Here is an 8489-nt window from a genome sequence, read left to right on the forward strand (position 1 = left end):
AGTTGCATTGCTGCCATCTACTGGGCTCAGCTTGATCTGAGTTTCATTCGATTCTATTTATCAGACCTGTGTTTCTTAAGAATTCAAATAAAAACTGGTGACCCTGTTCATTTTCAGTTTGTATCAGGACTTTATCCAGATTGGATCCTGTGAGACCCAGTTTTTTCTATTTCCATTAACATGAAACTGTGTCAAATACGTAAGCGTGGATTTAGACCAGTCTCTTAGTGGTAACCATATTGCTGACAATATTATACGTAAGGCCAACGCCAAACTCAAGTTTCTATATAGGCAGGCCAGGAACCTCGATAAGGCAGTCAAGAAACTTTTAGCGTCTGCTCTTATCCAATGTCATTTTGACTACACCAGCTCCACCTGGTACTCTGGCCTTGCCAAGAATTATAAGAATCGTTTTCAGGTTAAACAAAATAAAATTATTCACTTCATACTTAGTGGACTCCTATAGGATATACTGAGTTCAAACAGGTCACCATGTTGCCAGTCCATCTCCAAGTCAAACAGCTAAAACTAAATCACATCCACAATGTTATATGGTAATACTCTGAGATATCTCACATCTTCTATAAGTGTTCAGAATACCCGCCATAATACCCGTTCAGGTCCCATGTCCCTTTATGTTCCCTCTGTTAAGTCATTTGGCCATTCTTCATTTAGATATACTGCGATCACTGCCTGGAACAAACTACCATGTCAGTTGTAGTCCATAAATGTTTTACATAGTTTTAAATCTAATGTCATGAATTTTTTTATTTGATCAATTTTATCAGCATTCACAAAATCCTTTTATTATGTCCTAGTTAACCTTCTAGTTCATGCCATATTTTATTTTATTTTATTTTATTTTGTATACCTCCTGGACACTTTTTTCTTCCTCCCCTCTTTTGTTTATAGCCCCCTTTTTTGGCACTTGATGTACTTGGACCACAATGGAAATAAGTGTTTACACTTTATTGTGCTATCCATGTATTTTAATGTACACTATACTTGTATTTTGTACATTATTTTACTAAATAAACATCATCATCATCATCTGTCTTTCAGCCTCATACTTCTTACATATGCAGAGAACATGTTTGACTGATTCTGAGAGCTAACAGAAGTCACATAATAATAATAATGGCGGCACGGTGGTGTAGTGGTTAGCGCTGTCGCCTCACAGCAAGAAGGTCCTGGGTTCGAGCCCCGGGGCCGGCAAGGGCCTTTCTGTGTGGAGTTTGCATGTTCTCCCCATGTCCGCATGGGTTTCCTCCGGGTGCTCCGGTTTCCCCCACAGTCCAAAGACATGCAGGTTAGGGTAACTGGTGACTCTAAATTGACCGTAGGTGTGAATGGTTGTCTGTGTCTATGTGTCAGCCCTGTGATGACCTGGCGACTTGTCCAGGGTGTACCCCGCCTTTCGCCCGTAGTCAGCTGGGATAGGCTCCAGCTTGCCTGCGACCCTGTAGAAGGATAAAGCGGCTAGAGATAATGAGATGAGATAATAATAATAATAATAGTTGGGTGTTCCCCTATTATGTGTAGGGTTTTATTTAGATCGCAATGACCTACAGTATACTGAGTGTGGTCATTATTACTTCCTTCCTCCTGTCAGAACCTCCTCCTTTCATCTCACCTACCATACTCCTGATTGAATATGTGTCTGCCTTTTGTTCGCAGATTCCAGTATTTTTGGCTTTCTAAATGTACTCTGTTCTACACGATTCCACTGATGATCCATTCTTGATGATTTGTGGATGAGCTTGATTTGGAGTCACTTCATATGAGTATTTTGCTGCTTTGAGACTGTTCTTTCTATCCATTCTATCGCCATTAATATTGCATAGTGCCACTGTGAATACATTTAAAAAGTCTGATGTACGTTTTTCTATCTTTATGTTATACAACGGAACTAAAACTACTGAACCAGTGGTATTTAATTCTGGATCCTTTGAGCCATTGGTGAAGATGTGGGTGTACCCTGGGTATGTACCTTGTAGATGCTGACAGAATAAACTTATTAAATCAGTATTTCTACTCCTATCCTTTAATAATCCCAGATCAATTATTGGAGCTTCGAGTGTCCATAATGGGACAGGGGACTAAACTACTGTTGAACTAATGTATCTGTCATACATTCCCGTGTCTTTTAAAATCTTATCCCCTATCCATCCAAGTCTAGGCTTTCTTGTCTTTTTCTTTTCCTCACAGTCCTTTAGGACAGTTTTTGTTGGATGGCTGTGTTCATGGCCTTTCAGGTTGAACCAGTAGTTGGCTATTAGGGGTTTCCTTCTAAGACTCAGTGGCATTTCCTCTGTTCGAACCTGAAGTGTGCAAATTGGCGTAGTGGTTACTGCGACTATGTGGATTCTAAGAGCCTGGGCCTGGATACTTTCTTTCTTTCTTTCTTTCTTTCTTTTCCATAATGCACCATCACCTGCAAGCAAAGAGCTTCCTATATTTACTGGAATATCGTCAAATATATTGTTTATCATGACTAGGAATAGCAGTGGGTTTATTACACTTCCCCGGAAGGTCCCATTTTTGACGATATACTTATTAGACTTGACAGTTCCTATTTTAACTTGAATAGATCTATTATTCAAAAAATCCCTCATCCAGTTAAAAGCCCTGCTTTTGATTCCCATTAAATGTAATTTAATTAATAATCCTTCTTTCTAGAGCATGTCATAGGATTTTTTCAACATTGAAAAATACAGCAACTACTGTTTCTTTGATCACTTGGGCTTTTCTTATATCATCCTCTAAACAGATAATCTAGTCCATTGTTCCACTTCGCTTTCTGAATCAGCTTTGACATTTCACCATCTTTCCTCTTTTTTTCTCAAGAATGTTAAGCCTTTCCTTCACCATATCTTCCACTAATTTACAGATATGTGATGCTTAGGCTATTGGTCTATAATGAATTGGATTGTTAGGATCTTTCCCTGGTTTCCTTATTGGGACAATCATGGCTTCTTTCCAACTTATTTGGAGTCTTCCTTCCTCCCATACTTTATTATAGAGCATCAAGACCTTATTAAGCCCATCATCAGGAAGGTGTTTTATCATTATATAGCAAACCTCATCTTTACCTGGCAAACTCATTTTGGTGTTTGCCTGTGCTCTTAGTAGCTCATTCATCATAAATGGGGCACTTATTTCATCTTCTGCAAGGGCTTTCTTTTTCATAGCTTACATACTGCTCGTCATAGTATTCTCCCTAATTCTTCTGGCCTCTTCACAGAGATTATTTGCGATTATATGTACTTTCACAAAAGTTCTCGCCATTCAGTCTGCCTTGTCTATATTTGTTACTGCAAGTTCTGTTCCACTGGAGAGGACTGGATAATTCCCTTCCCATTTGACTCCTCTCATCTTTTTAATCATTCCCCAAATATCCCCTATTCGAGTTTCTTTATCAATCATCTAACAGAAGTTTTTCCAGTATGTTCTCTGAGCTTGTCTCACAGTTTTCCTTACCACTGGCTGAGCTTTTTTTATGCTGCATCAAGTGTTGAAAGCTATGGGACCTTTTAAGTATTCGAAATGCTTTAGTTCTATTTCTCACTGCTTCTCTGAATGACTCGTTCCACAATGGAACCATTTTCTTCTGTCTTGTACAGTACCTTTGCTCTGAGTAATGGACATTGTTGCAGCATCAATTATACCTTCTTTAATTTAAATATCTATATTATATTCACATATATATTGCTTTTTATTTGAAATAATAATTTGTCACATTCTTTTTTTTTAAAGCTCTCCCAGTTTGCTTTACCAAACATCCATTTTCTCTCTCCTCACTGTTGAGTCAGAAGTATTTATATATATTTTACATATTATAGGGTGGGTGGCACAGTGGTGTAGTGGTTAGCGCTGTCGCCTCACAGCAAGAAGGTCCAGGTTCGAGCCCCGTGGCCAGCGAGGGCCTTTCTGTGTGGAGTTTGCACGTTCTCCCCATGTCCGCATGGGTTTCCTCCGGGTGCTCCGGTTTCCCCCAAAGACATGCAGGTTAGGTTAACTGGTGACTCTAAATTGACCGTAGGTATGAATGTGAGTGTGAATGGTTGTTTATATGGGATAGGCTCCAGCTTGCCTGCGACCCTGTAGAACAGGATAAAGTGGCTAGAGATGATGAGATATTATAGGGTGCCTTATAGTTCCTTCTTTATAATACAACCCCAATTCCAAAAAAGTTGGGACACTGTGTAAAACATGAATAAAAACAGAATGTGAAGATTTGCAAATCATGGAAACCCTATATTTCACTGAAAATAGTACAAAGACAACGTGTCAAATGTTGAAACTGAGAAATGTTATTGTTTTTTGAAAAATATATGCTCATTTTGAATTTAATGTCAGTAACACGTTTCAGAAAAGTTGGGACAGGGGCATGTTTACCACTGTGTTGCATCACTTCTACTTTTAACAACAATCTGTAAACGTTTGGGAACTGAGGAGACCAGTTGTTGTAGTTTTGAAAGAGAAATGTTGTCCCATTCTTGCCTGATATACAATTTCATTTGCTCAACAGTTCAGGGTCTCCTTTGTCATATTTTGCGCTTCATAATGTGCTAAATGTTTTAAATGGGAGACAGGTCTGGACTGCAGGCAGGCCAGTTTAGCACCCGGACTCAATCTCTAGACCACTGCTGTCTGATCTCTCAGGTGGGGTTTACATTAGACCGTATCAGTGGATCATCAGATTAACGTTTTTAAAATGATTAGCGTGCACACAGCAACGCCAATACACGATTCACGTGCACACAGCAATGCCAATACATGGATACGCTCAGCTCCGCAGGCATCCTGCGCTCCAAATCACTCCGCCCTGAACAGCGAGTGCCCTCTGGAAGGTGTGCACTCCGGCCCTGCGCAGCTCACAGAGCGCGCGAGTGAAGCGCATGAGCAGTGATTCGGGACTGAGCCGCTGTGTGTGTGATCCCAGTGCATATTGGGCATGCGCGTCACTTACCACTTGCAAGTGGAAGGATGGCAAGCCTAAAGACAATCATAACTACACAATGGGCAGTATTTGCATCAGTATTTGCAGTATTTTCATACTTTTATACTCTTTAATGAAAGGTGATACAAGGCGGAAGTCCGCGCCGTTTTTCAGCAGTCGCGTCACATGACCAACGCCAGCGAATCAGGAAGGTGGATGTCATAGTGACGTTGTCCAATGACGATGCCAGCTAGAGCTCAGCACAGCGTATCCGCGTATTCTCAATGTTTACACAGCACCGGACCAGACACGATCTGGATTGAATACGTGGACCCTGGCGGATTCCCGTTTCCCGGCGTTTCCAGGCGTTTTAATGTAAACGGACAGTGCATCCGCGAAGAAAACGAGACAGATACAGTCTAATGTAAACTTGGCCTCACTCCCCCAAAGTGTGCTATTCTCTTTAATTAAAGTCTCCACATATTAGATTTGGATCATCAAGACCTTTAATACTTTTCATTTTGTTTGTTTCTAGATTTTCTTACAAGGATTAGAATTATTTATTACTTTATACTTTTTCTTTTCAGCCCATACTTCCACTGTTATGTATTCCTGTTCATGTCCTATTCCCAGGAGTCCATAAGGAATTCCTTATTTGATAAAGATAGCACAACCTCCTCCTCCTTCATTTTTATCATATATTATGAAGTTTATACTTGGTTTCATCCATGGTTCCTGGGTGCATAATACAGTCAAGTCAAGTTTGTACAGCGCTTTTAACAATAAACATTGTTGCAAGGCAGCTTTACAGAATTTGAATGACCTAAAACATGAGCTAATTTTATCTCTAATCTATCCCCAATGAGCAAGCCTGTATTATATATATATATATATATATATATATATATATATATATATATATATATATATATACACACACATTGCTTGAAAGTTTGTGAACTCTTTAGAATTTTCTATATTTCTGCATAAATATGACCAAAAGCATCATCAGATTTTCACACAAGTCCTAAAAGTAGATAAAGAGAACCCAGTTAAATAAATGAGACAAAAATATTGTATTTGGTCATTTATTTATTGAGGAAAATGATCCAATATTACATATCTGTGAGTGGCAAAAGTATGTGAACCTCTAGGATTAGCAGTTAATTTGAAGATGAAATTAGAGTCAGGTGTTTTCAATCAAAGGGATGACAATCAGGTGTGAGTGGGCAACCTGTTTTATTTAAAGAACAGGGATCTATCAAAGTCTGATCTTCACAACACGTTTGTGGAAGTGTATCATGGCACAAACAAAGGAGATTTCTGAGGACCTCAGAAAATGCATTGTTGATGCTCATCAGGCTGGAAAAGGTTACAAAGCCATCTCTAAAGAGATTGGACTCCACCAATCCACAGTCAGACAGATTGTATACAAATGGAGGAAATTCGAGACCATTGTTACCCTCCCCAGGAGTGGTCGACCAACAAAGATCACTCCAAGAGCAAGGCGTGTAATAGTCGGCGAGGTCACAAAGGACCCCAGGGTAACTTCTAAGCAACTGAAGGCCTCTCTCACATTGGCTAATGTTAATGTTCATGAGTCCACCATCAGGAGAACACTGAACAACAATGGTGTGCATGGCAGGGTTGTAAGGAGAAAGCCACTGCTCTCCAAAAAGAACATTGCTGCACGTCTGCAGTTTGCTAAAGATCATGTGGACAAGCCAGAAGGCTATTGGAAAAATATTTTGTGGCTGGATGAGACCAAAATAGAACTTTTTGGTTTAAATGAGAAGTGTTATGTTTGGAGAAAGGAAAACACTGCATTCCAGCATAAGTATCTTATCCCATCTGTGAAACATGGTGGTGGTAGTATCATGGTTTGGGCCTGTTTTGCTGCATCTGGGCCAGGACGGCTTGCCATCGTCGATGAAACAATGAATTCTGAATTATACCAGTGAATTCTAAAGGAAAATGTCAGGACATCTGTCCATGAACTGAATCTCAAGAGAAGGTGGGTCAGGCAGCAAGACAACGACCCTAAGCACACAAGTCGTTCTACCAAAGAATGGTTAAAGAAGAATAAAGTTAATGTTTTGGAATGGTCAAGTCAAAGTCCTGACCTTAATCCAATCGAAATGTTGTGGAAGGACCTAAAGCGAACAGTTCATGTGAGGAAACCCACCAATATCCCAGACCTGAAGCTGTTCTGTATGGAGGAATGGGCTAAAATTCCTCCAAGCCGGTGTGCAGGACTGATCAACAGTTACTGGAAACGTTTAGTTGCAGTTACTGCTGCACAAGGGGGTCACACCAGATACTGAAAGCAAAGGTTCACATACTTTTGCCACTCACAGATACGTAATATTGGCTCATTTTCCTCAATAAATAAATGACCAAGTATAATATTTTTGTCTCATTTGTTGAAGTGGGTTCTCTTTATCTACTTTTAGGACTTGTGTGAAAATCTGATGATGTTTTAGGTCATATTTATGCAGAAATATAGAAAATTCTAAAGGGTTCACAAACTTTCAAGCACCACTGTATGTGTGTGGTTTGTTTTTTATACACACACACACACACACATATACTGTATATATAATTTATAAGCTATTGAACTCCTTGCGTTCCATTGTATAATATTACTTATAAACTTACCCTACACAAACTGGTTCTTGACTAGACTGTTCACTGAGGCTATCCCTCATGTCTTCCCATTTCAACCCAACCATATCCAAAGAGTGTATAGCTGCTTTTACAACCATCTGTATCCTTTCTGTTTTTATTTAATATCAGATGTTGCATTCATCACCCCTGCAATAAATGTAACTATTTTCTTTTTCTCCATCCAGACCTTCCTAATGACTCACTTGATATTCTCTGTTCTTGTCATATTTTTCTTTTTCATCCTGTTGTATGCTGGATTTTAGTTATTCTGCTTAGCCATTTTGTTCACCCCAATGACAATATTTTGGAGACTCCTTAACCATACCTTCCATACTTATATTCTCCTGCAGATCTGGCACACCTCTTCTTTCCCTTACAAACTTTTGTGATATGTCCATATTCCTGATGCTTAAAGCATCTTATTGGTTTTTAAATAAACTCTCTCACTGTATATTTGATATACCCAAAATACAGATCTTTTAGGATTTCTCTGGTCTCAGCTTCTACCAGGATAGATTCTGTTTTTATTTTCTCTTTGCCCCTATTCAACTTTTTGGCCATTTTGACTGTTCCAGGCTTTTACATGTTCTCCTAGCTCCTTTATGCCAATATCAAAGGGGACTCCAGAAGTTAGGCTAGGCTGACACTTGCACGATTCTGTGGCACGCATTGGCACGACTCGAGTCGTGCCAGTGCGCAAACTAGTCGTAAACTGGCGTGAAGTGTGCGTAAACCTGTCATGACTGCATGCCATGTCAGGACGAGAATTTTGAAATGTTCAAAATTTTGGTCACGACAAAATTTCGCGACCGGGTCGTGAACTATGCGCAAACTGTTCGTGATTTCGTCGTGAACTCGTCGGGACGATGCAGGAGGATGC

Source organism: Neoarius graeffei, chromosome 4 (assembly GCF_027579695.1).
Source record: "Neoarius graeffei isolate fNeoGra1 chromosome 4, fNeoGra1.pri, whole genome shotgun sequence".
Classification (NCBI taxonomy): domain Eukaryota; kingdom Metazoa; phylum Chordata; class Actinopteri; order Siluriformes; family Ariidae; genus Neoarius; species Neoarius graeffei.